We start from the raw sequence: 9,988 nt of genomic DNA, 5'->3' as shown, positions 1-9,988 counted from the left end.
AACCCCTTGCTATAATCTCGGGGTATTATGTTATTTAGGCTGGTGTCACACTAGCAATTTTAAAACCGGTCCGATTTTGATGCAGGAGAGTCAGACAAGTGTAATGCAAGTTTCATGCGAGTGTCATGCATTTTTCATGTGAGCACAATCTGATTTTTCACACCTAGCATCCGATTTACATCCGAATGCAGTGTGATTGCTATCCGGTTGCAATGCGATTTTAACATGAGCTTTTACATACAGCAATTGTCTATGTCATTTACACAATATTTTCAAAGGAAATATATGTCAAAACACAGATAGATAGATAGATACAGGTCCTTCTCAAAAAATTAGCATATAGTGTTAAATTTCATTATTTACCATAATGTAATGATTACAATTAAACTTTCATATATTATAGATTCATTATCCACCAACTGAAATTTGTCAGGTCTTTTATTGTTTTAATACTGATGATTTTGGCCTACAACTCCTGATAACCCAAAAAACCTGTCTCAATAAATTAGCATATTTCACCCGTCCAATCAAATAAAAGTGTTTTTTAATAACAAACAAAAAAACCATCAAATAATAATGTTCAGTTATGCACTCAATACTTTGTCGGGAATCCTTTGGCAGAAATGACTGCTTCAATGCGGCGTGGCATGGAGGCAATCAGCCTGTGACACTGCTGAGATGTTATGGAGGCCCAGGATGCTTCAATCGCGGCCTTAAGCTCATCCAGAGTGTTGGGTCTTGCGTCTCTCAACTTTCTCTTCACAATATCCCACAGATTCTCTATGGGGTTCAGGTCAGGAGAGTTGGCAGGCCAATTGAGCACAGTAATACCATGGTCAGTAAACCATTTACCAGTGGTTTTGGCACTGTGAGCAGGTGCCAGGTCGTGCTGAAAAATGAAATCTTCATCTCCATAAAGCATTTCAGCCGATGGAAGCATGAAGTGCTCCAAAATCTCCTGATAGCTAGCTGCATTGACCCTGCCCTTGATGAAACACAGTGGACCAACACCAGCAGCTGACATGGCAACCCACACCATCACTGACTGTGGGTACTTGACACTGGACTTCAGGCATTTTGGCATTTCCTTCTCCCCAGTCTTCCTCCAGACTCTGGCACCTTGATTTCCGAATGACATGCAAAATTTGCTTTCATCAGAAAAAGGTACTTGGGACCACTTAGCAACAGTCCAGTGCTGCTTCTCTGTAGCCCAGGTCAGGTGCTTCTGCTGCTGTTTATGGTTCAAAAGTGGCTTTACCTGGGGAATGCGGCACCTGTAGCCCATTTCCTGCACACGCCTTTCCACACCAGACTCAGTCCACTGCTTCCTCAGGTTCCCCAAGGTCTGGAATCGGTCCTTCTCCACAATCTTCCTCAGGGTCCGGTCACCTCTTCTCGTTGTACAGCGTTTTCTGCCACATTGTTTCCTTCCAACAGACTTACCATTGAGGTGCCTTGATACAGCACTCTGGGAACAGCCTATTTGTTGAGAAATTTCTTTCTGGGTCTTACCCTCTTGCTTGAGGGTGTCAATGATGGCCTTCTTGACATCTGTCAGGTCGCTAGTCTTACCCATGATGGGGGTTTTGAGTAATGAACCAGGCAGGGAGTTTTTAAAAGCCTCAGGTATCTTTTGCATGTGTTTAGAGTTAATTAGTTGATTCAGAAGATTAGGGTAATAGGTCATTTAGAGAACCTTTTCTTGATATGCTAATTTATTGAGACAGGTTTTTGGGGTTATCAGGAGTTGTAGGCCAAAATCATCAGTATTAAAACAATAAAAGACCTGACAAATTTCAGTTGGTGGATAATGAATCTATAATATATGAAAGTTTAATTGTAATCATTACATTATGGTAAATAATGAAATTTAACACTATATGCTAATTTTTTGAGAAGGACCTGTAGATAGATAGATAGATAGATAGATAGATAGATAGATAATAGATAAATAGATAATATATAGATAAATAATAGATAGATAGGAGAAAAGCCGGCAATTCATGTGCGTGTACAGTAAAATCACACTGACAGGTTAGAATAGAATAGATATATACACACAGAATACATAGATATATAGATGTCAGTGCCACACAAGTGGACGGTGCCAAGATGCAACCGCTGTGACCACGCCTCTCCACTGAGCTTCTTTTCTCAATATTCTTTTCGGTGGATCCTACGTACTCGAGCACAATGTCCCACAGGATTTAACAATGAGATAGATATGTCTGTTTTCTTGTAACTCTATCATAATGTTAATTGCACTATGTATGTGATTTTAATTTATTGAGTTGTTTTTTACTTTGATGCTGTTCACTGAGTTTGTGTACAGCTGAGGGAAGTCTTTCATTGATTTGAATGACGTAGGAGGTGAAGTGACTTTGAACTTGCATATGAGCCCCGTCATTTCATCCTCACCTAGGACCCGTAGAAGCGCAAGTGAGCACGAAACGGCTGTCGTCAGATGAGGTTTCCACTTAAAAGCCTCCCTTCCTCTGTTTTATATGTTTCCACAGTAAAAGGACATTGTGGGACAGTTAGTGCCATGCTCGTTTCTTATACATGGTGAATTTGGACATATGCTTGATTTTCTGCAGATTGGCACCCGTGTCCCTTTAGTTTCATTAAGCCTCGAGTCCTTGAAGTTGCGCAGCGGTGCTATTCATCTCCCTTTTTCTGCATGCAAGTGATTTTACACTATCAAGGCTGCTAATTTGCCGGCTTTTCCTCTATCTATGTAATATAAAAACAGTGCCTTGCAAAAGTATTCGGCCCCCTGGAAATTTTCAACCTTTTCCCACATATCATGCTTCAAATATAAAGATACCAAATGTAAATTTTTGGTGAAGAATCAACAACAAGTGGAAAACAATTGTGAAGTTGAACGAAATTTATTGCTGATTTTAAATTTTTGTGGAAATTCAAAAACTGAAAAGTGGGGCGTGCAATATTATTCAGCCCCTTTAACTGAATACTTTGTTGTGTCACCATTTGCTGCGATTACAGCTGCAAATCACTTGAGGTATGTCTCTATCAGTTTTGTACATCGAGAGACTGAAATTCTTGCCCATTCTTTCTTGGCAAACAGCTCGAGCTCAGTGAGGTTTGATGGAGATTGTTTGTGAACAGCAGTTTTCAGCTCTTTCCACAGATTCTCGATTGAATTGAGGTCTGGACTTTGACTTGGCCATTCTAACACCTGGATACGTTTATTTGTGAACCATTACATTGTAGATTTTGCTTTATGTTTGGGATCATTGTCTTGTTGGAAGACAAATCTCCATCCCAGTCTCAGGTCTTTTGCAGACTCCAACAGGTTTTCTTCAAGAATGGTCCGGTATTTGGCTCCATCCAACTTCCCATCAATTTTAACCATCTTCCCTGTCCCTGCTGAAAAAAAGCAGGCTCAAACCATGATGCTGCCACAACCATGTTTGACAGTGGGGATGGTGTGTTCAGGGTGATGAGCTGTGTTGCCTTTACACCAAACATATCGTTTGGCATTGTTGACAAAAATTTCAATTTTGGTTTCATCTGACCAGAGCACCTTCTTCCACATGTTTGTTGTGTCTCCCAGGTGGCTTGTTGCAAACTTTAAATGACATTTTTTATGGATGTCTTTGAGAAATGGGTTTCTTCTTGCCACTCTTCCATAAAAGCTGGTTTTGTGATGTGTACTACTGATTGTTTTCCTATGGACAGACTGTCCCACCTAAGCTGTAGATCTCTGCAGTTCATCCAGAGTGATCAAGGGCCTCTTGGCTGCATTTCTGATCAGTCTTCTCCTTGTTTGAGATGAAAGCTTAGAGGGAAGGCTGGCTCTTGGTAGATTTGCAGTGGTATGATACTCCTTCCATTTCAATATGATCGTTTGAACAGTGCTCCTTGGGATGTTTAAAGTTTTGGAAATAATTTTGTATCCAAATCTGGTTTTAAACTTCTCCACAACAGTATCACGGACCTGCCTGTTGTGTTCCTTAGTCTTCATGATGCTTTCTGTGTTTCAAACAGAGCCCTGAGACTATCACAGAGCAGGTGCATTCATAAGGAGACTTGATTACATACAGGTGGCTTCTATTTATCATCATTAGGCATTTAGGACAACATTGGATCATTCAGAGATCCACAATGAACTTCTGGAGTGAGTTTGCAGCACTGAAAGTAAAGGTGCCGAATACTATTGCTATTTTCAGTTTTTGAATTTTCACAAAAATTTAAAATAACCAAAAAATGTCGTTCAACTTCACAACTGTGGTCCACTTGTTGTTGATTCTTCACCAAAAATTTACATTTTGCATCTTTATGTTTGAAGCATGAGATGTGGGAAAAGGTTGAAAAGTTCCAGGGGGCAAATACAAGGCACTGTAAATATATACAGTCAGTACGGAAAGTATTCATACCCCTTTAAATTTTTCACTCTTTGTTTCATTGCAGCCATTTGGTAAATTCAAAAAAGTTCATTTTTTTCCTCATTAATGTTCACTCCAACCCATCTTGACGGAAAACCAACAGAAATGTAGAAATTTTAGCAAATTTATTTAAAATGAAAGCTGAAAAATCACATTTTCATAAGTATTCAGACCCTTTGCTCAGTATTGAGTAGAAGCACCCTTTTGAGCTAGTACAGCCATGAGTCTTCTTGGGAATGATGCAATAAGTTTTTCACACCTAATTTTGGGGATCCTCTGCCATTCTTCCTTGCAGATCCTCTCCAGTTCCGTCAGGTTGGATGGTGAACATTGGAGGACAGCCATTTTCAGGTCGCTCCAGAGATGCTCAATTGGGTTTAGGTCAGGGTTCAGGCTGGGCCAGTCAAGAATAGTCACAGAGTTGTTCTGAAGTCACTCCTTTGATATTTTAGCTGTGTGCTTAGGGTCATTGTCTTGTTGGAAGGTGAACCATCGGCCAAGTCTGAGGTCTAGAACACTCTGGAAGAGGTTTTTATCCAGAATATCTCTGTACTTGGCTGCATTCATGTTTCCTTCAATGAGAATTAGTCGTCCTGTCCATGCAGCTGAAAAACACCCCCATAGCATGATGCTACCATCACCATGTCTCACTGTTGTGATTGTATTGGGCAGGTGATGAGCAGTGCCTGCTTTTCTCCACACATACTGCTTAGAATTATCACCAAAAAGGTCTATCTTCATTTCATCAGACAAGAGAATCTTATTTCTCATAGTCTGGGAGTACTTCATGTGTTTTTTAGCAAACTCTGTGCTGGCATTCATATGTCTTGCAATGAGGAGAGGCTTCCGTGGTGCCACTCTGCCATAAAGGCCCGACTGGTGGAGGGCTGCAGTGACAGTTGACTTTGTGGAACTTTCTCCCATCTCCCTACTGCATCTCTGGAGCTCAGCCACAGTGATCTTGGGGTTCTTCTTTACCTCTCTCACCAAGGATCGTCTCCCATGATTGCTCAGTTCGGCTGGACGGCCAGGTCTAGGAAAATTTCTGGTGGTCCCAAACTTCTTCCATTTAAAGATTATAGAGGCCACTGTGCTCTTAGGAACCTCGAGTACTGCAAAAATTCTATTGTAACCTTGCCAGATCTGTGCCTTGCCAAAATTCTGTCTCTGAGCTCCTTGGCCAGTTCCTTTGACCTCATGATTCTCATTTGGTCTGACATGCACTATGAGCTGTGAGGACTTATATAGACAGGTGTGTGCCTTTCCAAATCAAGTCCTTTCAGTTTAATTAAACACAGCTGGACTCAAATGAAGGAGTAGAACCATCTCAAGGAGGATCACAAGGAAATGGACAGCATGTGACTTAAATATGAGTGTCTGAGCAAAGGGTCTGAATATTTATGACTATGTGCTATTTAAGTTTTTCTTTTTTAATAAATTTGCAAAAACTTCTACATTTCTGTTTTTTTCAGTCAAGATGGGGTGCAGTGTTTAATTGATGTGAAAAAAATAAACTTTATTGAATTTAGCAAATGGCTGCAATGAAACAAAGAGTGAAAAATGTAAATGGGTCTGAATACTTTCCGTACCCACTGTATATATATATATATATATATATATATATATATATATATATATATATATATATATATATTTTTATATATATATATATATATATATATATGTGTGTGTGTGTGTGTGTGTGTGTCATTGACATCTATATATCTATGTATTCTATGTCTATATATCTATTCTATCTATTCTATTCTAACCTGTCAGTGTGATTAAACTGTATGCCGCATATGAATTGCTGGCTTTTCAAATGGATCTCTGAGTCAACCACTGAGTGAGAGCTTCACAGTTGTTACTCCAATTACTGGGGTGACAATGTAATTCCTGAATCTTTTGAGTCCACTACTAAAAGAATGAGCATTATACTGTCTCTAGTGAAATCATTAATTGTCCATGTAATTCCTGAATCTTGTGAGTTCACCACTCAGTCTAGCAATGAGGGAATGAGCATTGCACAGTTGTTTCTGTATTTAAATCATTGGATATTCTATATAATTACATAATTTTCTGAATCCTCTTTTGTGTTGCTCTTTGTTGCTGTTTTCCACATTAGTCAATATATATGAGCATCAGCTGTTAGAGCTGGTGCTAATCAATTTGCAGGTTCCATTTACCTTTAGTTGCTAGAAGGGAGCCTTAAAAACAGCCTCTTTGCTCATAGAATCCTTGGCTTTTCTTTTGGTCAACTAGCTTAGTGTGACGTTACATGTGATTCACGCCACCCTACCCCAGCTAATAGAAATAAAAGCAATGGATTCCAGCAAGTAAGAGTTGGTCTTTAGGGTTTCCATTTAGTTGTCATGAATTACAGATGTGGGCGAAGGATCGGGTCTAGTGATGAGCGAATATACTCGTTACTCTAGATTTCCAGAGCACTCTTGGGTCTCCTCCGAGTATTCTTTAGTGCTCGGAGATTTCGTTTTCATCGCCTCAGCTGAATAATTTACAGCTATTAGCCAGGCTAAATACATGTGGAGGTTGCCTGGTTGCTAGGGAATCCCCATGTATAATCAAGCTGGCTAATAAATGTAAATCATTCAGCTGCGGCGAAGAAAATTAAATCTCCGAGCACTAAAAAATACTCAGAGACCACCCGAGCATGCTCGAGAAATCTCAAGTAACGAGTATATTCGCTCATCACTAATCAGGTCTTGTGAATCGATTTGCACCAACTTTGTCAGCCTCCTTTCTATTTTAGATATGGGTAATAAAACAGTTCAATTTTTTCTTTTTACAGAAAAGCCTAGAATAAATTTTCTTTTACAAGAAATTTCAGAACATTTTAACGTAACATAATTTATAGAGTTTGATTTGTTTTGGGTTTATTTTGCATCTTTATGTCTATTTCTCTACAGTATAACTGGAGATGGCCAAATATCTGCATACTCTCTAACTCTAACAGGCCATTACTGATGATTTATGATTAACTGTGCTTTCTTTTAGAAAATTTTATTTAAAATTAATTTACAAAATAGAAAATTATTATGAATAATGTAAAGCTGTAGTAGCATCGTATGCAGTGAAGAAGCAGTGACCCACAAATTCAAACACAAAAGTCTCTTTTAATGTGTTTCTTCACAGCATTAAAGTCCAGTTCACATAAATGCATATAACTTCAGTGACCAGTTTACACCAGTTCAGTGCAATACATTTCACATGGCTTTAGATTTGCGGTCCCTAAACATGCCAGACTTCCCTTGTCCAGTTTCCCTGGGCGACCGCACGCCATCTCACAGTCTCTATACTTTTCCATACACACAGCCTCATATGTTGCAGACACTACTCACGCCAGCCCTCCTCTGACTAGTTCCCGTGGGTGTCCTGCATCACTGTATCACAGTCTCTGTACTCACTCAGCGCACTGCACTCTTTATCCTCAGGAGTGCAGCCGGGTACAAATAAGACAAAGTCTCTGTACTCACTCTTTACTCACACAGTCGTACACAGTTCAGGATATCCTCCGGATAGCAGCCGGGCACCATAGCCACCTGTTTGCAATCGTTACACATGCTAGTCCTCTTTCGGGTACAGGACATCCACCTCCGGGCACAGAACATCCACCTCCGGGCACAGGACTGTCCACCTCCGACTCGTACGGGCAAAGGACATCCACCTCCGGGCACAGGACTGTCCACCTCCGAGACCGGTACCATGGACGACTTGCATCTCTGTGTACGCTGCGGGTGCCAGGCTATTCAGCTGCCCTGGGTGCTGGCTCTGCTGGCCTCCATGCACTCTGCAGACCAGCACACACCAGACTGACACTGACATGCACCTCACACACCTGGCCTCACTTGGCCAGACACCTGACGGCCTGCATGGCCTGACACGGCCTGCATGGCCAGACACACCCATACCCCTTACTGCAGGGCTTTTAAACACACACAAACCTGTGGCCTTCAGCCACCTGGAAAACCCAGACCGGAAATCCATGACTCTCATGCACACCTATGGAATTCATCCGTCTGCATGCATATTCTGGGGAGAACAAACGGCGCCCCCTAGCTGTATCAGAGGCCACAGCCTCACAATAACTTAATCTGTTCAATACTGTTTCTGTAGAAAAAGAATCATTCTAGTAAAGTTCCAAGAAATTTAAATCTTCTATAAATATTGTGTTACATTTAATTTCCTGATGTTTCCAAAAACTCCATTGCCACAACCCATAGATGTTAATAGAATAGATCATTTTGAATATTCTGTTGTCACCATCTCTCACCATCTCCTCCTTCCCAGGAGATTAATGCTCACATGTTAGTGAAAAATAAAGAAGATGTGAAAGGCTCCGTTCAATTTTATGACAACCGAGCAGTATGTGTGAACTTGCGGATAGATCAAAACTGACAAAATAAGCCTATGGGTCCGTGAAAAAGAATCAGACAATCTAAATGCTCTCCGTATTTTATGGACTGCTTGAAAGTAAAAGATACAGACACTGAATATTTCTGTTTCATATCCGAGAAAAACTGATTAAACTTATGCCAAACTCTGATGACAAAAGCTGAGACAGTAACCAAACTCTGATGTAACTCTGCTCTGATAAAAAAAAAAAAAATGCTAGTGAATCTTTAATCGATTCACTTGTATGAGAAAATCACTGATGTTTGAATGAGCCATAAGTATTGTTGAGCATTCTGATACCACAAGTATCGGGTATCGGCCGATATTTGCGGTATCGGAATTCCGATACCAAGTTCCGATACTTTCAGTATATCGGATACCGGAATAGGAAGTTCCCATAACTCAAAGAGCCAGAATTCAGCCAATGAGGAATAATTAGAAGTGTGGGCACATCCTGTTCTGCATGGTAGGCATGTAACTACTGGCATGGCTGTGATTGGCTGCTGAAATGATGTCATGATGCACTATAAAATCCCTGCCGCCATTTTGGGTTCACTCTGCTGTGAATTCAGTTAGGGACAGGGCGCTGTGTTCTGACTGAGGGCCAGTTTAGAGATAGCGATTTGCTTCATTGTGCTTTACCCAGGCTAAAATAGCAACTGCTGTGTGAGAACCTTTTTTTTGCCTTGCAGCGCTGTTCACGGCTGTCTGCAAGGTGTCTGTGTGAGTGCAGCTCACTCTGTAGTCTGATCTGCAGCCAGCGCTGGTTGTAGTCAGCTCAGTGTGCGTCACTGCATCATACCGTTCCATTGTCCGTTTCTCAATTAGTGCAGCCTGCTGCACCTTTTTTCAAATTTATCCTATTAGTGGCTTTCCATTCTTATCCAGCTAGATTGTGGAAAAACACTGAGGAGCTTTTTTTGGCCATGCAGCGCCATTAACGGCTGTCTGCACGGTCTCTGTGTGAGTGCAGCTCACTCTGTAGTCTGTTCTGTGGAAAAAACAAAAAGTTTATAAAGTTCACCAAACACTCCACTTTAGAGTTGTGTAGGCCACATTAGCTCATATTAAAGTCTAGTCCACACTTGATAAAATTAGTGTTCCTTATACCTGTTAGCAGCTGTTCAGGAATAAGCACATTATGCCCTTAGTACTTTTCTGCCTAT

This window comes from Ranitomeya variabilis, chromosome 1 (genome assembly GCF_051348905.1).
Source record: "Ranitomeya variabilis isolate aRanVar5 chromosome 1, aRanVar5.hap1, whole genome shotgun sequence".
In the NCBI taxonomy this organism is placed as follows: domain Eukaryota; kingdom Metazoa; phylum Chordata; class Amphibia; order Anura; family Dendrobatidae; genus Ranitomeya; species Ranitomeya variabilis.
Note: the sequence above shows the minus strand (reverse complement) of the source record.